Consider the following 23390-nt stretch of genomic DNA (forward strand, 5'->3'; position numbering starts at 1 on the left):
CCCACCACCACACACACACACAGCCTTGTCCTTTGCCTAGCTGTGTCTCTGGGGAGAAATACGTATGAACCTTTCAGATGAATCATGTGAACCTTGAGTGACATCAATGCCTTTCTTGATTGGAACTCACGACACCCTCACCCTTTAGGAATGCAACTTTATCCGGAGGGTGGTGCCTGGTTGAAGAAAAAACACCCTTGGAACACATGAGTGTTTTGGGGATCAGAAGAAAGGATCGTCACACGTCAGCAGGCCTCGTGGCCAGAAGATGATGGAAAAACCCTTAAGACCTTCTTTGGATGGAAAGCACCTGATTTTGACAAAGGTCAGGATTGCTGACCCCCGCGTTGACTCTGGATTCATCCCTATGTGTCACAAAAGGTTAGAAGCAAGCCTACAAAACAAAGGCATGGGATCCGTTTCTGGAAAGACGGATTCCCCTGTGTCGTTTCTCTCTTGCTCCCCGTTTTTCTGGCTGAATTCCCATCTGCAGCGTGGATGTGATTCCACGTCCACCAAGGGATTCAGCCTCTTTTTCGCCACTCATATTTCCTACGACACTATCCGTTGCTAATCTCTCTCTGTATCTATAATGAATTAAATGTTTTCCTAGGACGCCGATTCCATCCCCACCCTCGAATCACCCTGGATCCACCAGGGCTGGACCCCGGCGTCGGTCGGTCGGTCGGTCGGTCGGTCGGTCGGTGCGTGCGTGCGTCGGTGGGTGCGGGCGTGCGGTCAAGAATGCTCCCCCCCCCTCCCCCACCCCCCGTCCGTCCGTCTGTCCGTCCGTGCGTCCGTCGTACCTCGCCCCAGAGACGTTCCCGCGAAGTGTTGGCGTGTCCCGCTTTCCTGTCCGCCTCGGTGACTGAGCGGAGAAACTGCGCCCTAGGATGGCCCCCCACCCCCCCCCCCCCCCCCCCCCCCCCCCCACCCCGCCCCCGGCCCCGTCTGGCAACGAGTCCCTGCTGGTCTCCCTCGGAGCTTCTATGCTGCGGCCGGCTCTCTGGACAGTGCGTTGGCTGTCGGGCGCCACCTGCCTGTCGGTCGCTTTTTTAGATGGCCCTGCGGGGGGACCACGGAGGGAGCGGGCCGGGCCGGCCAACTCTTGAATGCCCTGGGGCTGTGGAAGGAGGCTCTGCGGGAGGGGCACCTTGGGCCAGAGGTCCATGGGGAGCCACACTTGGGCTTTTTTGCTTGGGATGGGAAATCTCCTTTGGGAAACTTGATTGATTTGGAGAACAGCTATTGGAACCCCAGGGAGGTGACTTTTGGGGGGCTTGTCTCCCCTGGCATGGGGGGAAATCTTCCTTCTCCCGCCAAGGATTTCAAACAGAGCCGCGACAGATCACACGGATCCACTTGCTCCAGTCAGGTTCAGGGGCAGAACGCGAGGACTCAACCTGGCCTGGTGACAGCAAGTCGCGAACCCCGCCCCCCCCCCCCAACTCGGAACACTCCCCTGTCTGCCTGGCCAAAGACAAGTGCTGGCTGGTGGGGGCAGACTCACATTTCACGGGAGTGGTCTTGATCGCGGAGGTGCTGAATGAGCTCAGAAAACACAAGCAGATGATGCGGGATATCCATCCATGCACGTGATCCTTTGCCTGACTGGATCTGTCTCTGCCCGCCCACCACACACACCACACGCAGACCACCCCCCCCCACACACACACACACACACACCATGCCCATACCACACACCCACTGCGTCGTCCTTTGCCTGGCTGCGACTCTCTGCCTCTGTCTCTGCCCGCACCACCCACAGGAACACACCACACGCATACCCGCACACACACCCCGCCTGCACCCAGCGCGTGCACACACACACACACCCCGGGGCCCCCCCCCCCCCCGCCGCCACGCACACGCACGCGCGCGCGCGCGCACGCACACGCACACGCACACACGCGCACACATACCCCCAGCCCGTACGCACCCGGCCCAAACACGCCACACACTCCCCCCGCTCCCCCATACACACACACACACACTGCATTGTCCTTGGCCTGGCTGGGGCTGTCTCCCCCTCCTCTGGCTCTGCCCACACACCACATGCGTAGCCCCCCCCCCCCCCCCCCCCCCCCCCCCCCGTCCATAAACCCCACACCCCCGCACACACCACGCCCCCCACACATACCCCGCCTCCCCCACCTATCCCGCCCCCCCCCCCCACACACACACACTGCCTTGTCCTTTGCCTAGCTGTGTCTCTGGGCCTCTGTCTCTGTGCCCCCACACCCACACCCACACCCACAGCGGCACCCTACACATCACACGCATACGCGAACACACACCCCGCCTGCACACTGCGCACACACACATCCACCCAGACACACGCACACCCAACCCGGCGTCACACGCCACACACCACAAACTCCCCCCCTCCCCTCCCCCCTCCCCTCCCCCCACACTGCGTTGTCCTTGGCCTGGCTGTGACTGTCCCCCCCTCCTCTGTCTCTGTCCACACACCACATGCGTAGCCACACTCCACCCCCCCCCGCCCCGCCCCAACGCCACACACACACACACACACACACACACACACACACACACCCCAGCCCCCATAAACACCCCACGCCCGCACACACCACGCCCCCCACACATACCCTGCCCCCACCTCTCCCGCCCCCCCCCCCCCACCACACACACACACTGCCTTGTCCTTTGCCTAGCTGTTTCTCCGCGCCACCCCCCCCCCCCCCACCCGCCACAACCACAGGCACACCCTACCCACCACAGGCATACCCGCACACACACCCCGCCTGCACACAGCACACACATCCCGCCCCCCCCCCCCCACACACACACACACACACACACAGCCCGTTCGCACCCCGCTCGCACAGGCCACACACCACACACTCCCCCCTACCCCCTACACACACGCACACTGCGTTGTCCTTTGCCTGGCTGTGTCTCCGGGCCACTGTCTCTGCTCGCCCCACCCTCTTCCGGCCACGGCCACGCCCCACACCCACAGGCGCATCCCACACGCACACACCCATGGTGCCCACCCGACACACACTCGGCCTCACGTGGAACCTATACACACACCACACACGTTACCCCTCCCACCCCCCCACCCACCCCCCACACACACCCACGCAGCACCACCTGCGCGTGCCCCAGACGCACCACCACACACCGCCTCCTGCCGGGGTCCAGCCCCGTCGGATCCAGGGAATTCGAAGGCGGGGACGGCGTTGGCGTCCTTGGATAAAGACATATTGAATGACAGAGATAGAGAGAGATTAGAAACGGATCGTGTCGTAGGAAAACGAGTGGAGGAAAAGAGGCTGAATCACTTGGAATTCGGCCAGAGAAACGGGGAGCAAGAAAGAAAGAAGCGACGTGGGGGTATCCGTCTTTCCGGAAACGGATCCGATGTCTTTCGTGGTGGGTTTGCTTCTATCCCTCTTGTGACATATAGGGATGACTACAGAGTCACGTGGGGGCCGGGAGTCCCGACCTTTCTGAAAATCAGGTGCTTCACATACATGTTTGGGAAAAAAAAAAAAAAGTCTTAGGGATATGACATATGACATCATCTTCTGGCCCTGAGGCCTGCTGACGTGTGATGATCCTTTCTTTCTGATCCCCAAAACACTTACGTGTTCCGAGGGTGTTTTTTCTTAAACCGGGCACCACCCTCCAGATAAAGTGACATTCCTGTAGGGTGAGGGTGTCGTGAGTTCCAATCAAGAAAGGAATGGATTGAACCCCAAAGTTCACATGAGTCGTCTGAAAGGTGAATACTTATTTCCCCTAGATGCTAGTGATCTTCACGATAAGGGCAGGGAACATGGAGATGGAGCAGCAACCATCAGCCCAACACATGAAAATCCTTTCCCAATGTGGCCCTGAAGGTCTATGTAGTCTTCAGAGAGTGATCGAGTGACATGTTGACATAGCAAGGACACAGGGATGGGTCGCAAAGGACGGGGATCGATTCCCAAAGAGAACGTTCCTTCACTCAAAAAGTCTAGGATTGCTCCCCTTCAAGACGACTCTCTTTGCTTTTCTACATTCCAACGACATGGATTCATCTATTCCCAGGTGCCTAAGGATATGGAGGCCTGGCGGCCATCACGGACTCGACCGTGAGAAAAGCCCTGTGCTCGCGAAGACTCTCCAGAGACTCCCAGACTCTCTGTGCTGTTTACGGTGGAGAGGGAGCCGACGCTCGTGTGCGTCGTGGCGGGAGGGTGGGTGACCCTGTCACGCGAGCTAGTCTGTCAGCAGAGAGGTTTGACCCGAGACGCCCTTGTCACACCCAGGGCCGGGAGTGAGCCGTCAGGACACGTGAAACACCCTTCACCCACGTCATTCCTGACCAACCCACTAGACTCATCATTTCTAGGTAGACGCTGGCTTTGGGGGTAGATGCTCGGGAACGGGGGTCTTCTGAGGCTTGATCACGCCTTTGCGTGTGCCAAGCCTCCTTCCTCGTGGCCTTTGCCGTGGGCGGAGTTCCTCGCGCTGGCCCCCGACGGCCTCCCCCCACCCCCTCCGCCCCCACTGTGTGCGTCCCTGTCCTCTCTTTCTCTTTCCCTTCCTCGCCGTCCCTCTGCCCCTCCCTCCCCTGCCTCCCCCTTCCCAGGACAGGGTGCCTTTCGGATGAGTCTGCCTGTTGTGCGGACACCCTTGACGTGACGATGGCTACGGTCTGACCTGTCACGCCTGTCACCTGGGGCGGCGGGGTGGGGTGGTGGTCAGACATGCTTGGGACGCTAGGGATAGCTTTCTCTGTGGAAGGTGGAAGCCTCCCTTCCGTCCCTCGCTGCAGACAAGCAAACGGACCGCAACGGAAAGCGATCTCTACGGATTGACACGCCACCCACTTCACCGAGCAGATCGTAGGAGCCTTCACCCAGAGCTCTTGCGAAATTCTTCGGAACGGGGGTCAGTCTTCCAGTCCCCCGCCATCATCAGGCGAGGTGTAGAGAACCGATGGGAAAGCTTGAGGAATGACTTCTTGCGTGGGGTTGGGTGAACTGAGGAATAGGATGCGAAAGTGGATGCCTGACTTCTTGAGGAAAAAAGGATTGGGGGCGGGGAGGAGCAGGCGGTCCACTTAGGAGGTCGGGTTGAACGTGGACACATACACTGTACGTCAGAACGATCCACGAGCACCAGGATCCTATGCCAGCACGGGAAAGTAGACGTATGACTTTGCAGGAACCTCTGAGGGAAAAGAATCTGAACACCTGAAACGAGCATGACTTTGTAACGCCCCTCCCCGCGCCCCCCTCCCTCCCACCGCCCCCCGACTTCCTTTCTGCCATCAGGGTGGTGTCCTGTGCGTATCTGAGGGGACTGATATTTCTCCCGGCGATCTTGACTCCAGCTCGCGCTTCATCCAGCCCAGCGTTTCTCATGATGTGTACTCAGCCTGTAGGTTACATAAGCAGGGTGGTGATAGACAGCCTTGATGGACTCCTTTCCCTACTTGGAACCAGCCTGTTGGGTTTCCATGTCTAGTTCTAACTGTAGCTTCCTGACCTGCAGAAATACAGATTCCTCCTTTTTTTTTTTTTTTTTTTTTTTTTTACAGAGACAGAGAGAAGACAGATGGAGGGACGGACGGACGGGCGGGCGGGCGGGCGGGCGGGCGGGAAAAAGACAGAAAGAAAAATAAAATAATGAAAGGACCTATACCGTTCCACCTGTTGCTTTCCAGATACAAAGAGAACACAGAGGACCGAAAGGACACAATGTGGAAACTGTGAATTTGGAAAGACGGACGTCCCCTTGGTCCCTTCGTACAACACCCCTGTCGGCAGAAGGCAATCCTTTCCCTTTTTCTCTCGATCTGGTCCTTCCAGACTTCGGAAACTCTCAGTGGAGGATTCTTATCTCCTTGGCGATCGTGATTGCCACAGGTTCCTTAGGGGCCCAGAGGGTCTTTCTGAGAAACGCGGGGACGCACGCCTGGAGACCCGGCTTCCATCCCTGGGCCAGGAAGGCCTCCTGGAGAAGGACATGGCAACCCGCTCCAGGACCCGACCCTGACGTCTAGAAATCAGCCTCCTAGACTGCCTCTCCCTGCGCCGACTGGTGTCTCGAATCCGCTCCAGGGATGCACCTGTGTGTTTCCTTGGTTTCCCTACCAGTGCCTCTGAGGGGAAAGAAAATCCCCGATGGCTTGCACCCCAGGCCTGCTTTCCCGGACCCGTCCATCGACATCACGGCCTCCTGTAGAGGAGATACGATCGCCGACTCACTGAACGGAGGATCTGTGCTCAGAAACTCTTTCCAAGACATGGAGGCCCTACTAACGAACCTATTTCGTCCTTCCCTCCTTCTGGGTTTGTTTTTTTCTTTTTCTTTTTTCCTTTCTTTCCTTTTTCTCCCTGTTCCTCTCACGTCCGTGCACACGCACACGCACACGCACACGCACAACGTGCCGTCTCTCACGGACACGTGGACGCGCACGCGCTCACGCACACAGACACCAGCTCAGCTCTTCCTAGGTTCCAGGCGAGTGACAGAGGAGGGGAAACTGCGAGGGTTCGGAGTAGGCCGCCGTCCCCACCCCACTCCAGCCCACCGCACGTGAACCTCCGTGCCCGATGGAGTGTTTTGGATTCGAGGGACTACAGAGCCGGCCGGCGCCAGAGGAACGCTCTGCCCCTCCCTCCTTTTCTGTCTCTCTGAAGGCTGAAAGAGATGGGGAGACCAGACCGCCTGACCTGCCTCTTGAGAAATCCGTATGCAGGTCGGGAAGCAACAGTGGGAACTGGACATGGACCGACAGACTGGGTTCCAGATTGGGAAAGGAGGACGTCAAGGCTGTATATTGTCACCCTGCTTATTTCACTTCTATGCAGAGGGCATCGTGAGAAACGCTGGACTGGAAGACACGCAAGCTGGACTCAAGATGGCCGGGAGAAATAGCGATCCCCTCAGATATGCAGATGACACCACCCTTATGGCAGCAAGGGAAGAGGGGCTAAAAAGCCTCTTGAGGAAAGGGAAAGAGGAGAGTGAACACGTTGGCCTAAAGCTCCACATTCAGAAAACGAAGATCATGGCATGCGGTCCCATCGTGTCGTGGGAAAGAGATGGGGAACCGGTGGAAACAGGGTCAGACTTTATTTTGGGGGGCTCCAGAATCACTGCAGAGGGTGACTGTAGCCATGACGTTCAAAGACGCGGACTCCTGGGAAGAAAAGGGATGACCAACCTAGATAGCATCTTCCAAAGCAGTGACGTGACTTTGCCGACTAAGGTCCGTCTAGTCAAGGCTATGGTTTTTCCTTGCTCGTGGATGGATGTGAGAGCTGGACTGTGAAGGAGGCTGAGCGCCGAAGAATGGATGCTTGTGAACTGTGGTGTTGGAGAAGACTCTCGAGAGTCCCTTGGACTGCAAGGAGATCCAACCAGTCCATTCTGAAGGAGATCAGCCCTGGGATTTCTTTGGAAGGAATGAGGCGAAAGCGGAAACTCCAGTACTTTGGCCACCTCATGAGAAGAGGGGACTCGTTGGAAACAAACTCGGATGCTGGGAGGGATGGGGCGCAGGAGGAGAAGGGGACGGCCGAGGATGAGATGGCTGGATGGCATCACGGACTCGATGGACGTGAGTCTGAGTGAACTCCGGGAGATGGGGATGAACAGGGAGGCCTGGCGTGCTGCGATTCATGGGGTCGCAAAGAGTCGGACACGACTGAGCGACTGAACGGAACGGAACTGGAGGCAGGCAGGAATGAAAACCTCCCCCCACGGAGGGGAAGCTGTCAAGTGACGATGGCTGCCTCGACGCACGTCCACGATCCTCGCACGCATGAGCGGGGTTTCCTGGGTGACAAAACAGGAGGAGACTCCTTTGGCCTGACACGAGGCGAGTGTGTCCCTCGGCCACCCTCCCCATCCCCCAGCCCCCTTCCTCCGCACGGTGCCGAAAGGGGCGGTCTCAAGGTGGAGACATGGAATGGGGGGATGGGGATGGGGATGGGGATGGGGATGGGGATGGGGATGGGGATGGGAGGAGGGGTGCGTGGGTGGGGCGGATCACCATTCAAGGGAGAGAAGCTGGGGGCGAAGTCAGAGGCTCTGACTTGACTGGAAAGCTTTCTGCATTTGAATGAAGCTATCGGCCGGGGCCCGGCGGGGGGGGGGGGGGGGAGGGTGGCGGTGGGGCCCGCAGACAATAGCCCCTGCCTGCAGGCCGGCCTGCCGGGCTGAGGAGGCCCTCTGGCGGCGGCGGGGTCACGCTCCGGACTCCTGCAGCTCAACTCGATCCCTTCAAGGAAACTCCTGGGGTGACTCCTGTCCAGGGAATCATCCAAATGGGCCTGTTTCTGAAAAAGGCCCGAGTCACAGCTGTGACAGATTCTGTGGATCTCTTGACCCATGGATTGACCTGCACCCTCCCTCCCATCCTGTCAGATCCTTTCGACACGCTTGAAGAGGTCTTTGGCCTCGGCCCAGAACACAGGCCAAGATAAACAAATACGTTTTGGTCTTTTTTCTTTTTTTTTTTTCTTTTGAACAGGGCGAAAACGATGCATGGCCGTGGATTGGAGAGAAGCCTGCTCCCCTCGCGCGCCTGAAGGCAGGGAGTTCTCAGCGGGACAGAAATGACATTCAGAAATGAACCGTTTAAACTTGGTGACTATGCCAGAACAAATAGTGACACCAAACTTTGATACAGTGCTGTGATTTCCTTCTGGGAGGTTTCAGACCCCTCTCTATTGACCTTTAAGTCGATCATCAGTGTGTTGTCCGTCTCACTGCGTCAAAGCCCCTGCTCCCATCATAACCTCACTGAGATCTGTGATTTCCACCCAATGGACAGAGTCATCACACGCTTAGCTCCACCCAGCTCGTCACGCAACAGCGTGGACGGGCACGTGCGTGCGTGGGCGCGTGGGCAGGTGGGTGGGTGGGTGCGTGGCTGGGTGCCTGCGTGCGTGCGTGCGTGGGTGGGTGGGTGCGTCCGTGCGTGCGTCCCTGCGTCCCTGTGCCTTTCGCCTTTCAGATTATGAACCCCGCCCCCTCACCTCTCCCGCTCCCCCGCCCCCCCCCCCCCACTGCCTTGTCCTTTGCCTAGCTGTGTCTCTGTGCCACCCACCGTCCACCACACCCACAACCACAGGCGCACCACACACCACGCGCATACCTGCACACACACCCCGCCTGCACACAGCGCACACACACATCCCGACCCCAGACACATACACACACACACACACACACGCAGCACAGGCCGCACACCACACACTCCCCCCTACCCCCTACACACACACACACACACACACACGCGCACGCACACACACACACACACACACACACACACACTGCGTTGTCCTTTGCCTGGCTGTGTCTCTGGGCCACTGTCTCTGCACGCCCCACCCCCTTCCGGCCACGGCCACGCCCCACACCCACAGGCGCATCCCACACGCACACACCCATGGTGCCCACCCGACACACACTCGGCCTCACGTGGAACCTATACACACACCACACACGTTACCCCTCCCACCCACCCCCACCCCCACACACACCCACGCAGCACCACCTGCGCGTGCCCCAGACGCACCACCACACACCGCCTCCTGCCGGGGTCCAGCCCCGTCGGATCCAGGGAATTCGAAGGCGGGGACGGCGTTGGCGTCCTTGGATAAAGACATATTGAATGACAGAGATAGAGAGAGAGATTAGAAACGGATCGTGTCGTAGGAAAACGAGTGGAGGAAAAGAGGCTGAATCACTTGGAATTCGGCCAGAGAAACGGGGAGCAAGAAAGAAAGAAGCGACGTGGGGGTATCCGTCTTTCCAGAAACGGATCCGATGTCTTTCGTGGTGGGTTTGCTTCTATCCCTCTTGTGACGTATAGGGATGACTACAGAGTCACGTGGGGGCCGGGAGTCCCGACCTTTCTGAAAATCAGGTGCTTCACATACATGTTTGGGGAAAAAAAAAAAAAAGTCTTAGGGATATGACATATGACATCATCTTCTGGCCCTGAGGCCTGCTGACCTGTGATGATCCTTTCTTTCTGATCCCCAAAACACTTACGTGTTCTGAGGGTGTTTTTTTCTTAAACCGGGCACCACCCTCCAGATAAAGTGACATTCCTGTAGGGTGAGGGTGTCGTGAGTTCCAATCAAGAAAGGAACGGATTGAACCCAAACTTCACATGAGTCGTCTGAAAGGTGAATACTTATTTCCCCTAGATGCTAGTGATCTTCACGATAAGGGCAGGGAATATGGAGATGGAGCAGCGACCATCAGCCCAACACATGAAAATCCTTTCCCCAATGTGGCCCTGAAGGTCTATGTAGTCTTCAGAGAGTGATCGAGTGACATGTTGACATAGCAAGGACACAGGGATGGGTCGCAAAGGACGGGGATCGATTCCCAAAGAGAACGTTCCTTCACTCAAAAAGTCTAGGATTGCTCCCCTTCAAGACGACTCTCTTTGCTTTTCTACATTCCAACGACATGGATTCATCTATTCCCAGGTGCCTAAGGATATGGAGGCCTGGCGGCCATCACGGACTCGACCGTGAGAAAAGCCCTGTGCTCGCGAAGACTCTCCAGAGACTCCCAGACTCTCTGTGCTGTTTACGGTGGAGAGGGAGCCGACGCTCGTGTGCGTCGTGGCGGGAGGGTGGGTGACCCTGTCACGCGAGCTAGTCTGTCAGCAGAGAGGTTTGACCCGAGACGCCCTTGTCACACCCAGGGCCGGGCGTGAGCCGTCATGACTGGCCCGACACGTGAAACACCCTTCACCCACGTCATTCCTGACCAACCCACTAGACTCATCATTTCTAGGTAGACGCTGGCTTTGGGGGGTAGATGCTTGGGAACGGGGGTTTCTGAGGCTTGATCACGCCTTTGCGTGTGCCAAGCCTCCTTCCTCGTGACCTTGCCATGGGCGGAGTTCCTCGCGCTGGCCCCGGCAATTACGAGGAGACATGTTGTGTATAACTGTGTGATACTTTTGTCTGGAAACTTTTTCAAAACCGTTTACTAAATGGATTGGAGAGAAACCTGCTCCCCTCGCGCGCCTGAAGGCAGGGAGTTCTCAGCGGGACAGAATCTGCCTTCACGTCTCAGGGGGACCGGGACAGTCCCTCACCCCGTGCACCCCCAACCCCGAGCCCAGTCCCGTCCCCTCCCCTCCCCGCCCCACCCACCCACCCACGCACGCATGCACGCACCCACACACACACCCACACCCGCACACCCACACACCCACACCCACACACACACAGGCGCGTGCGCACGCTCACCCGGACCCGGCTCCCACCCCCATCTCCTCAACCTCACACCCCCCACCCCCACCCCCACCCCACCCCACCCCACCGCTCCCTCCGCTCCCCTCCCCTCCCCCGGCGACGAGGGGGGCCTGGGAGGGATGGCTGTCTCAGCCCCGGTTCTGAGATGTCCTTTGGGGAACCGCTCTAGGCCGAGACGCCAGCTTGCTGCCCTGCTGCTTGGTGTCCGTCTCCATCAGCCATGTCCCCGAAAGGCACGTGAGCTCATGGACGACAAAGAGCGCACCCAGAAAACACCAAAGGGTCCTCCTGAACCCAACACGGCCATGTGTATGGATCCACGTAGAGGTCGTGGATCTCCCCATCGGATGCATGAATAGGATTCACACAGACTCGATTGTGTTTCCGCTTCGATGGGCTGCCCTATCCGGAGAGATCGTGTGGGTCAGCGAGCGAGCAAACACGGAAGGGGACGAAACCAAAACCGCAGCCAAGTCGAGGGAGTGCTGAGCCCGAGGAACTCGCCGATCCCGTGGCATCGTTTGCCATACGCAGCCTTTCTCTACGGCAGAGAGAGATGTGGCATGGATCCCCGTGTGGGTCGTTCGTGCCCGAAACCACGCAGCGGAGAGTGATCGTGTCTCATTCGAATCCTCTCTCAAAAGAGAAACCAGGTCCCATGATGGAATGGTATCTTTGAATGCAAAAGGGGATGACACGTGACAGGAAAATCAAAGTGGAATCCGCATCGCCAAGAGAGCGCCCCGAAATAGAGAAGGGGAGGGCCATGGAGGAAGAGGTCTGTGTCTCGGTCTGGAAACTCGGAGCACCTCCTGGGGAACAGAGGCCTCCGGATCATCGAAACAGTGTTCCCGACATTCCAGACCCCCTATCACACACACCCTCCCCTTTCCCTACATCACTTGTGACAGTCTATCTACCCTGGAAGAAGAAACAGTTCCTTGTTTGCATGACAGTCCATCATCATTGCTCTCAGGTCGCTTTCCAACCTCACGGAGTTTCAGCTTTCTAAGCCCCCGACTCTTTCCTGGGGAACGTTCCCCCGGTTTTTATTCAAACCTGTGTCCCTGCATGGCCATATCGAAGACCCCCAAATAAAGCTTTCTTTTTTTCTTTCTTTCTTTTTTTTTTTTTTTTTTTTCCTTTTTTTTTTTTTTTTTTGGCGCAGCCGATACTGACTCTTCATGGAAAGACAAGAAAACTAGGTGATTTTATGTGTTACACTTCCAGGTGTATTGAAATATCATTTCCTTCGTGAAGGACGTATGACATCCTTCGTCCTCATGTGTACAGAATGGGGACAAGAGGCACCTGTCTGTTGCCAAAGAAGAATGACCACCCAAGCGGTAGCTCATAGCTTTCTCACAAGCCATACAGATCATGACTGGATGTGAAAGAGAGGGAAGTCACTCGGTCGTGTTCGACTCTTTGCGACCCCACGGACTGTAGCCTACCAGGCTCCTCCATCCGTGGACAGTTCCAGACAAGAATCCTAGAGTGGGTTGCCATTTCCTTCTGCCATTGGACGGGAGGAGAATGATTCATGTCCACTGTCATGGCAACTTTCTCAGATGATCATGCTGCTGCTGCTGCTGCTGCTGCTGCTGCTGCGTCGCTTTGGTCGTGTCCGAATCTGTCCAACCCCACAGACGGTAGCCCACCGGGCACCCCCGTCCCTGGGATTCTCCAGGCAAGAACACTGCAGTGGGTTGCCATGTCCACCTCCAAGGTGTGAAAGTGAAAAGTGCAAGGGAAGTCGCTCCGTCGTGTCCGACTGTGAGCGACCCCGTGGACTGCGGCCCACCAGGCTCCTCCCGTCCATGGGATTTTCCGGGCAAGAGGACTGCAGTGGGGCGCCATGGCCTTCTCCGAATAGTACCATCCTATAATAATCATGCTGTTCCTTAGAATCACCGTGCTCTTTGTGACGTATACAGTATAGATGTACCTTATCCGTGAAGTCGTTTTTTGTTTTTTTCTTTCCCCTTACATCAATGCAATATATTCCCATTTCTCCCTCCCCCAGCCGTTCTGTGATGACCGTCTTCTTTCTTTCTTTTCTTTCTTTCTTTTCTTTCTTTCTTTCTTTCTTTCTTTCTTTCTTTCTTTCTTTCTTTCTTTTTCCTTCTTTCTTTCTTTCTTTCTTTTTGATGGCCATCCATGGCATGTAAGTGGCATGAGAAAGTCTTTTTCTTTCTCTACCTGACTTATTCATTTGGCATCACGCCCTAAGTCACATCCATGCTATCACCAGACAAGAATGTGTTCGTTCCTGTGGCTCCATGGGACATCTGTTTCTACCTATCGATCGATCTCTATCTGGATCGTGTGTCTTCTTCCCTCTTCTTCCCTTGATGGACACTCGGGCTGTTTCCCTCTCTTGACCCGTGTGACGGGTCCACGGATGCTGCCGTGGACACGGGAGTGCAGATCTCTCTCTGAGATTTAGATTCCGTGTCTCTTTTCTTGAGATGTCTACCCACAAGTGAGAGTGCTGGAAAGATCGATCACGTCTCGACCACGACTCTTTCGAAGTCCTTCTGAGGGGATCCAGGAATGAGCCATTCTTTTCCAATAGACGCCGTTGGAATACCAGGGCGACCGCACACGTCTTAGGGAAGACGGCGGCGACCACAACGACAACCCAAACGCTCCCACGAACGCGATGGTGCCCGAGGGTGTGTCCGCAGGACGACTCCCCGGTGCCAGCTTTCCACGTCCACAAGCCCCCCGCGGTCGTCGGCAAGTCGTCCCATCCACACGGAGCCACGGTTTTCGTGGGCCGGGGTGGCCTGGGTGCCAGTCGATCCCCAGAGGAATGGAGCGATGACAGACTCCTTGGGGAACAGAGCAGAGAGACGTGGAATTCTTTCCACGAGACGAGTGCGGTGAGAAGAGAACAATGTGAAGTGGTGCCAGGGAGCCAGAAAGAGTCGCCACAGGAAGGAAAACAGGTCAGACGAGAGGGGAGAAGGGTTCCAAGTGAGCGGAGCACAGCGGGGGAGACGGGCCCAGAAGATGCGAGCAGATGCTGGGGGCACGGCACGCCTGGACCCGTGAGCCCGCAGGGAGCCGAGAGGGATGGCCGTCCGCTGTCTGCAGGTCCGCGTGGGCCGATCTCCAGAGCCCGGACTGGGAAGGACTTCTTCACGAGAACAGGCACGCTCACGGTCCCCACGGGTCACGTCTCCACTGGGCTCTCAGCACTGGAGGGAGAGCTTCCCACACTTCCGATGGCACGGGAGCTGCGGTTTCTTGATCTCATCTACCGCAGAGTCAGCGAGCTTCCCGAGGGATAGGACGAGGTATTGGCCGACGGCATCCCGTCCTAGACCCCGTACTGCTTTAAAACCATGGGGTGTCTCTGATTTCTGTGGGGGTGTGCTGTGTCTTCACTGCTGTGCCAGCCGTGCTCTCTCCGTGGAGGAGGGGGCCGCTCTGCGGTTGTGTGTCTGGGCTTCTCGTGGCTGTGGTTCCTCTTGGGGAGCGCGGGCACTGGGGCACGTGGGCTTCGGTGGCCGCTGGGTGTGGGCTCAGCGCTCGCAGTGGCCAGGATCCAGAGCACGGATTCCATCGGCGAGGCCTATGGGCTTCGTGGCTCTGTAGCACGTGGGATCTTCCCTGGCCGGGGATGAAACCCGTGTTTCCTGCGTGGGCACGGGATGGTTTCCTACGGAGCCGCCGGGGAAGCCCCCGTCCCAAACTCAAGATGGATATCCTGACGTCCCCCGCTTGGGATGGGAGAGTTTCTGAACGATCAGGCCCGGAGAAGGGATTGCATGGTGACGGCTTGACCTTCGTGTCTCACAAACCGGCACTCTTGCTGCTTCTTGAAGCGTCCTAGAGAAGAAGACATCGGATTCCACAGGAGATCAGCTCCTTTGACTAGCGATGGCACGACGGCCACAAGGGGGACGGAGAAACACAACAGTTGGTTTCTTTTGGACGATGAGCCCTCCTCTGTGCGTGTGTGTGTGTGTGTGTGTGTGTGTGTGTGTGTGTGTGTGAGAGAGAGAGAGAGAGAGAGAGAGAGAGAGATGCCTTCGTGGTTCTAAAGCAAGAAGCACTGAGGAGTGAAGACATTCTTGAACTCACATAGTTTCCTTCATTTCAGTCGTGATGGTCCAGTGATTTTGGAGGACGACATGGAATGTTTCAGGGTAGATGCTTTTAGAAGGCTGTGAAGGGACTTCCCTGCCTGGTGGTCCAGTGGTGAAGGATCCACCTGCCGAGGAGGCAGGGGGACAGGGTGTTTTCCACCGAACCCCTGATCCGGGACGATGCCACAGGGCTCCGGGCAGGTTCGACACACACCTACAGAACGGACGGTGCCAGGCGTGAAGGCGAGGGCCCACGGCCCGGGGACTCTGGACGAGGATGACTGACGCGGACGGACACTGCCGTCTCCGTCTCCGTGGAGGTGGGTTGTGGCCAGCACGCTCCTCTGGGGCAGGCTGTTCCTAGGACCGTTGGGGAGCGTGCGCGTGCATGGGAGGAGCAGGGACCTGAGGGAACTCTCTATCCTCTCTGCTCCACGGGGCCCCCGGAACCCTCATCTGCTCAAAGAGAGGATTCGTCCCGTGGAAAGACAGACCCACACGCGAGTGAACCTCATTTCTGGTTCCCTTGGCTTCTGAAAGCGTGACGGTCAGGTTCATGCAACTCTCTGGCTTTCTGTGCTTCCCGAGATCCCGGCCTGCTCACTGGAAGGACACGAGGAGCCGGATGAGATCTCCCTCTGCACGGCGGCGGCTCCAGCGTGCGCACGTTTCGGTGGCTACGGCTTGTGGACATCGCCCCGGGAGCCGAAGCCCCGGTGTGACAGACGCCTGTTTCCACGACGGGTGAACAGTTCTCAGTGCGGGAAGCCCAATCCTTGCCCCTGCCTGTTCGATCTGCAGGGCCTCTGCAAAGAACACACGTGCCCGATCTCATGACCGATCCCCTTTCGGAGCCAGCCCGGTGCGTCGTCTGTTTCCCGGGCCACAGGCACACACTGGCACTCGGGAGTTGTGTCGTTCCTCCTCCTCGTCCTCCTGCTCCTCCTCCTCGTCCTCCTCCTCCTCCTCCTCTCTGCCCCCACCCTTCCCCCCCGCATGCAGGCTCCCCCACACCCCCGCCTGGCCCCGGCCCGTCCGGGTCTCCCCCACCCGCAGAAAGGGCCAGGAAACACATGGTCCCAGGACGACGCAGTCGAGAGAGAGCCAGTGGCAGTCCACTGGGATGCGGGGAGGAGACGCCTGAGCATACCTAGGCCAACACTGCCACCGTGTGGGGTGAGAGGCCGGTGCGAGGAGAGCTCAAGAGTTCAGAGGAGGAGGAAGAGGAGCAGGAGGGAGAGAGGGAGGCGGGGGTGGAGGGAGGCCAGGCTGAAGCTGTCTCGGGGCGATGACGTGGAAGAAAACGTTCCCCTTCAGAAGGGCGCTCCGAAGAGAGGAAGAGAGCGTTCCGGCGGGACCTTGAGAGCACCTTCAAGCTGGGAGCGGAGCGGGGGCGGGGTGGGGTGGGGTGGGGTGGGGAGGGAATCATCCAGACGTAGGAAAGACACCAGGCGCAGAAGGCGAGACCGATTCTTGACCAAAGGGAATCGGATGCTTTTCTGTCCATGTGTTCCATCCTCAGACTCTCATGGGAATCCAGCCAGCCAGCCAGCCAGCCAGCCAGCCAGCCAGCCAGCCAGCCAGCCACGATCGTGTCGCTCCTTTTCTGTTGTCTACGTGTTTCACGGCGAGTGAGTGAGAGAGTCTTTCGATGGTTTGCTAGGATGTGTGAATGTCGTGAGACCATGGTACTTGTCAGCCGTGGATGAACAGAACGGCTTCAGCTTTCAGGGTGATCCTGAACTCCCACGCCAAGGGAGGCCCTGTGTGTCCCTGTGTGCTGGAGGACACCGTGCTACCCACATCTTGATCTTGGACTGAACACAACCACCGTGGGGAGGGTGTTCGTGGGTTGGCTTCCTTTCCTTTCCCTATGGCACTCACCTGACCGTCCTGTCCACTCTTTGGATCCTTGATCTCCCCCTCGCCCTCGAGGCCATCGGTCGGTCCTTTTCTTTCTCCTCCTCCTGCTCCCCGTCCTCCTACTCACCCTAGTTTCTCTCCCCGCCTCCCCACTCCCCGCCCCTCCACACACACACGCAAGTCCCGCTCTTCTCAAATGGACCTCTCGCTGACGGCCGACGTTTCCTTTCGCCTTCTTTCCTTCCTCCCGTCCTGCTTCCTTTCCCTTTTGTGTGTGTGTGTGTGTGTGTGTGTGTGTGTGTGTGTTGTTCCCCCGTTCCTTTTCAGCTGCACCGACGATGTTTTCGAGTGCAGCGCATGACACAGAGATCACCAGGATGCATCTAGTGAGGGACCGTCCGTCACCACTCGGTGTCACGGCGGACGACGTTTGGTGTCGCGACGTGCCCGTGACGCCTGGATTCCCTAAGGGCAGGTCGCCCCGCTTCCTCTGTCTCCCCTCACCAGGGGCGCTCGTTCACTCGTTCTCTCCCCCACCCCGCCCCCCGCCACCGTTTCCCCCGCTCCCTCCTCTGGCCGCCCCTCATGTGTTCCGCGGTGGTCTCTTAGGAGCCTGTTTCTCTTGGGTTCTGTTGTGTTCACGGTGTCTCGTTTGGTAGGTACTGCATGGAAACGACGGCTCTGAGGTATTTCATTCAGCATCATCCCCTCTAAAGGTCTCTCCGAGTTCCTGCAGACTGTGAGATTTCATTCCCTTCGGGTGGTTGAGTCCCATTCCTCTGTGTGTGTGTGTGTGTGTGTGTGTGTGTGTGTGTGTGTGTGTGTGTGTGTGAGTGAATGAATAGATACAGGCGTAGGCACACAGACAGAGAGCTCTCTCCTTCTGTGTGTACGGATGTCTACCTAGGTATGGGGGGTCGATCCCACACATACACACGTCCGTATCTTCTTTGTCCGTCCCTCCGTGGGCACTCCGTGGAGTGGCTGGGTTGGGTCGAAGGGGACTCTTTGGTGGAGTGTTCCGAGGGAATCGCAGGACTCTTTTCCCTAGGGATGTGGTTTCTCTCTCTGGGAGGCCCCAGGGGATGAGATGTGATCTCTCTGAGTCCGCCCACATGTTCCTCAGCGGCAGAAAAGGCGCGTTCGATCGATCAGGAGCCACTGTCCTCTGATGTGTCGAACTTGCTGTCGCGATGGCGATTCCAGCTCCTGGGCCTTTCCCCTCCGAAGCAGAAGGATCAATGTCCAGATGAACGCCCCGGGGTGCTTCCGTGAGCCCGCCCCCACCCCCAGCAGCCCCAGCCCAGCCCGGCCCAGCCCTGCCGCTGATTTGTTGTCTCCCTTGTGCTTCTGGGTGTCTGTCTGTTCTCCCTTTCTTTGGAAGGAAGGTGTCTGCTCGGGGGGCCCCCTGCCTGCCCACTTCGCTCATCGGGGGTTGTTTCCCTTTTGGAGGCTGAGTTGTCTGACGCCTCGATCAGTTTTGGACAGAAAAGCCCCTTTTGCAAGATGCTTGCGCTTTCCCCGTATATACCACACACACACACACACACACACACACACACGCACACGGATGTGTGTTTCCGTCCCTGTGTGTCTGTGAGTATCTATATGTACATAGATACACCCATAGATACTCACACGCGCGCACGTAGACATCGACACAGACACGTGGGTATCTGTGCACGTAGGCACATGTGCACGGACTTCTATGGACGTGTGTGGACACACACGCACGTTCGCGTATGCGTTTCCGTGTGTGCTCATCTATGCACATGCGTCTGCGTGTAGGCGCTCTAGACGCCCCCGGGCGCCTGTATGTGCGTACGTGCACGCACGTCTACTTATAGATGCATGTGCGTATCCCGACACATACACACTCGTACGTCTGTGTGGACCTCTAGACGCGATCCGTAGACGTCTATGGATGTGTCCGTGTGTGCGTATGCATGTGTGCATACACGTGTGCATATACACACGAGGACAGATGCGTCTATGGAAGCATGCACGTACGTGCACGCATATACGTGCACCCACACCTGTGCGTATACATCACACGTATACACACGTGTGCATCTGTACGCGTGGACACGTCCGCCTTGATTTGTACGTGTGTGTCTATGGATACCGACGTATCTGCACGTATGAGCATGTGTATCCGTACCTGTGTATATCCTCGTACGTCTGTGTATATATGCCTGTGTCTACGTATATACACGCAAGCATACACGCACGGTAGAAACGCCTAGGCACACACGTGCGCACACAGACACATGCGTGTTTGTGAGCATGCCCTTCGAACGTGTTTGTCCATACCCATGGGTGCGCGTATATATAGGCGCGAATATGCGTGCGTATACATATGGACGCGCGTATACGCACGTGTGTATGCGTTCTCTCTCTCTCTCCCCCTCCCCCTCCCCCTCTCCCTCTCCCTCTCCCTCCCCCTCCTCCTCTCCCTCTCCCTCTCTCTGACTTTTTAGCAGCCGGAGCCCTTCTATGACCTGACTTTCCTGCCTGGTGGTTTCGTTTCATTTCCTTTCTGATCGACTTCACAAAGTTATTGATTCATTTAACTGGCTCTTGTCATGGAACACGGGGTTTATGGAGTGGATCCCTATTGACTCGGTCCGGTCCTCCTCACCTCCACGCCCCTCAGCCCCCCCCCCCCGCCCCCGCCCCCGCCCCCGCCCCCCAGCCCCACCCCCCACCCCCGCCCCTCCCAACCCCCACCCCCGCAGCCCTGCCACCCCAGACCTCCCGCCCGCCCTCCCGCCTGCCTGCCATTCTGGTGTGTGTGGCCATTTCAGTTGTTTTGAAATCCATGTTCTCCTGACCTCAAGTGCACTTTCCCCACCCAGCGGCGCCTGCTTGGGTTTGTTGTCTTCGGACTTTGTCACGGTCTCTACCCAGGTTGAGTTGTGTCTTCTCTCGGTGGGGGTTCCGAGTGTGTCTCCTCCTTTTCCTTTCTTGCTCCTGGGCTTGCTTGTCTGCGTCTGCTTTCCAAAGTCCTGCTTTGTTCTCCGAGCAGCGCTCGCCTTGGTTTCGCTTTGCCGGCCCTCTCCCTCCCTCCCTCCCTCCCTCCCTCTCTTTCGGGGGGAGGGGGGCCGGGGAGTCTGCGATGCCGCTCGCTGGTGCCCCTCTCTCCGCCGACCCCGCCCCGAGCCCCCACCGCCCGCCGGCGTCTCCGTGGAATGTCCCCCAGCACCCCGGAATCGCGTGGGGAGTGAGTCTCCTTCGTGGCAGCCTCCTGAGGAGATCCTTCCCAGCGTCTCTCCCTTCCTCTGCGGCCGGGGTCGCGTCGCGTCGCGTCGCTCGGCGGCGGAGGCTCCGGGCCGAGCTCGGGCGTTTGGGCGGCCGGCGCGGTGGCGTCCCCGGCGGCCGGCGACAGCCACCCGTCCTCGGGACGTTCGAGTCGCTTGTCGGGAGCCACCTGGCGGCCGCTTGTATATTGTCCCTCCCCTCTGGAGCTTCGGCGAGGCCTCCTTCAGGAGGATTGTGACTCAGCCTCTGGGCCCGAGGCAGAGCTCTCAGACACCGGCGACGCTGGCGGCGACAGTCCCGGTGGCGCCGAGGCCTAGGGACAGTCCTGCTGTCGCCGGAGATTGGTTCTCTAGGTTTCTGAGGAGGGTGACCGTCGCGGCGCACCGCAGCCGGCTTGCGGGGCGGCCTGACCGGGTCGACCAGCATCTCCCCGTGCCCCTGCGGCCGCGGAGACGGACCGCCCGGACCCTACCTGGGCCGGGCCGCCGCGGTGGGCAGGGAGAGGGTCTTCCCTGCCCGGAGCGCCTGGACTCGGGCTCGGCGGTCCGGACTCCTCCTGGGCCGCCCTCAGGAGCGTGTGCTTCGCCCTCGGCCCCGCTCCGGAGGTGGGGACCGGCCCGGACGGTGGCTTGGAGGTCGCCGGAGGGCGCGCCTGGTCCGGGCCCTCGGGTCCTTCCTGCCCGAGGTGTTTTCCGCGTCGCGCTCCGGAGGTGGGGACCCGAGGGCTGACCGGGGAGGCGCGTGTGCGGTCCCCCCGTGGGGTCCGGTCGCCCGAGCCGTCTCCCGGCACCCATGCTTTCTCTTTGTCAAAGTCCTGACGGGTCCGGAGACGTGGATGGACCGGACCCTGCTTCCGCGGGTGGCCGGGGAGGGCGCGCTCGACCCTCCGGCGTGCCCTCGTGGGTCTCGGTCGTCGGACGCGACTTTGGCTCACCCTCTCCGACTCCCTGAATCCCAGTCAGTCGGGAGGTGGGGACCGGCTCGGGCCGTCCTGGGTGCCCCGTCTAGGACGGTCTGGGCCCCGGGGCCCGCTCGTCTCGTGGGAAGCGCCTCGCTGACGGGTCTGTCTTCTGTGTTCCTTTGCACATCGAAGCCAAATCCCCGTCCGGAGACTCGGACGGGCCGGTACCCCTACCCGCGTGGACGAAGCGGGAGGGCGTCCTCGGCCAGCTCCCCCTCTCTCGGTGTCCGCGCCCCCCCACCCCTTTTGCCACCACGCGCCCCTCCCCCCCCCCCGGTCGACTAGATGACCCCCGCCTGCCCCCGCACTCCCCCCCGCACTCCCCCCCCCCCCCGAGAGCTCGGGGCCTGGTGTGTATGGGGCAGTGTTGGGGACAGGTGGCCGGGACAAGGTTCCGGGGCCCTCCCTGCGAGTCGTAGATGGGCTCCTCTGTCGCCTGCTGTCATTTCGTCGCCCTTAATAGGCCTTTTTTGCCACCAGGTAAGTGCTGACACGGTCTCCTTTGGTGTTTGCCACCGAGGACTGTGGGTCTCTAGACGCACGCGGGGCTCTGGGCTTCTGGGCCGCCAGCTGGTGCCCGGTTCGTCCCTTGCCGCTGGAGCCGCCCGCCTGGGCCTGTGCGCCGGCTCCTGTGTGGTGTCGTCTGGCTGACCCGACCCCCGGTGCCACCTCCGGTCTCTGGGCGACCCGAGGGTGGCGGGGCGAGGTGGCGCGGGTCTTCTACCCTGGGCGCCCCTCGCCCCCGCTGTGGGCACCTGGGGCGGCTGGGACGACCCCCGCCCTGTGGGCTCCGTGTCAGGTGTTCTCCTCTTGGGGTCGTTGGCCGCTCTCGCCTGAGGCGAGGTGGGGGGATGGAGGTTGCCGGCGAGGCTTAAAGCGGGCCCCTCCGGTGACTGTCCTCGCCGTGCCTCCCCCCGCCCCACCTTGGCTCCACGGATCGATGTGGTGTGGTCGTGTTCTCCCGGGCCGAGCCTAAGCCGTGCCAGACGAGGGACGGGCGTTCCCAGTGAGCGTGTCCGCTCTTCTCGGTCTGTCCGCGGGGGCCCTCGCTTGTCTTCCCCCCGCTGCCCATCAGGGAGGGGTGAGGAAGGCAGGGTTGGGTGTGTGGCCTCCGGCCCTGATCTTCGGTCTCCTGCTGTCCCTTGCCTCGGGGCGTCAGTGGGCGCCGTTGGTCTTCTGACGCAGCAGATTGCTCCCGCTTCGCCTTCTCGGCGTGTGCCCGGCGAGCGGCCCTCCCTGTGGCGGGGAGGGCTGTGCCGCCGCCGCCAGCTGCGCGCCCCACGCGGGTGTGTGAGCGTGCCTCGTGTGACCCTCGGTGGTGCCCCTGGAGCGCTCCAGGTCGTCCCTCAGGTGCCTGAGGCCGAGCGGTGGTGTCGTTTCCCTCAACCCGGTGTCCCCTTGGGTCCCCGCCACGGTGGCGTGTGTGTCCCGAGAGTGGCTCTCTTTTGGGGGGGGTCGAGGCGGTAGGGAGAGGCGTGCCTGTTCCCCTCGTCGTGGAGGCCTTGGTGGATGAGGCCTTGCGGGGGGGCGGGACGCGCGGGCTCTGCTCTGGCCCTGACCGCGCACACGCTCCTGTGTGGTGGTCTGCTTCCCTGTACCGCAGACCCCTCCCGCCCAGCTGAGGCCTGGTGGCTGGCGGAGCGCCTCCGTGGGCCCGAAGGTGAGACGGTCCGGGGGAGGGACGGCGCGCCCTCGGTGAGAACGCCTTCTCTAGCGATCCGAGAGGGAGCCTTGGGGTACTGGAGCCCCCAGCCGCTGCCCCTCCCGAGTGCGCAGTGGCCACCGTGGCGACTGCCAGAGCACGTGGTAGAGCAGAACTCCCCGCTCTCCGTGGGAGGGGAGGGAGTTAGTGCGCCGGCCCCGCGGTGGGGCCGTGTGCCGCTCGTTGCCTACCGCGGCCCGCGCCTCCCCCCTCCGCGTCGGGGGAGGGTCCCGCTGGGCCCCGCCGGGCGT

General features: G+C 59.5%; 1 long non-coding RNA gene across 2 annotated transcripts; it reads left to right on the forward strand.

Annotated features, from left to right (window-relative positions):
- Positions 1 to 6823, forward strand: LOC114112674 (uncharacterized). 2 transcript variants are annotated; one of them, XR_009599471.1, is made up of 3 exons: positions 1 to 381; positions 4060 to 4190; positions 4281 to 6823. It is a non-coding gene; the product is annotated as an uncharacterized LOC114112674 (long non-coding RNA). The 2 variants fall into 2 exon arrangements; XR_009599470.1 differs by having other exon boundaries at positions 4060 to 6823.
- The last annotated feature ends 16567 nt before the right edge of the window (positions 6824 to 23390 follow it).

This window comes from Ovis aries, chromosome 2 (assembly GCF_016772045.2).
Source record: "Ovis aries strain OAR_USU_Benz2616 breed Rambouillet chromosome 2, ARS-UI_Ramb_v3.0, whole genome shotgun sequence".
Taxonomy (NCBI): Eukaryota; Metazoa; Chordata; class Mammalia; order Artiodactyla; family Bovidae; genus Ovis; species Ovis aries.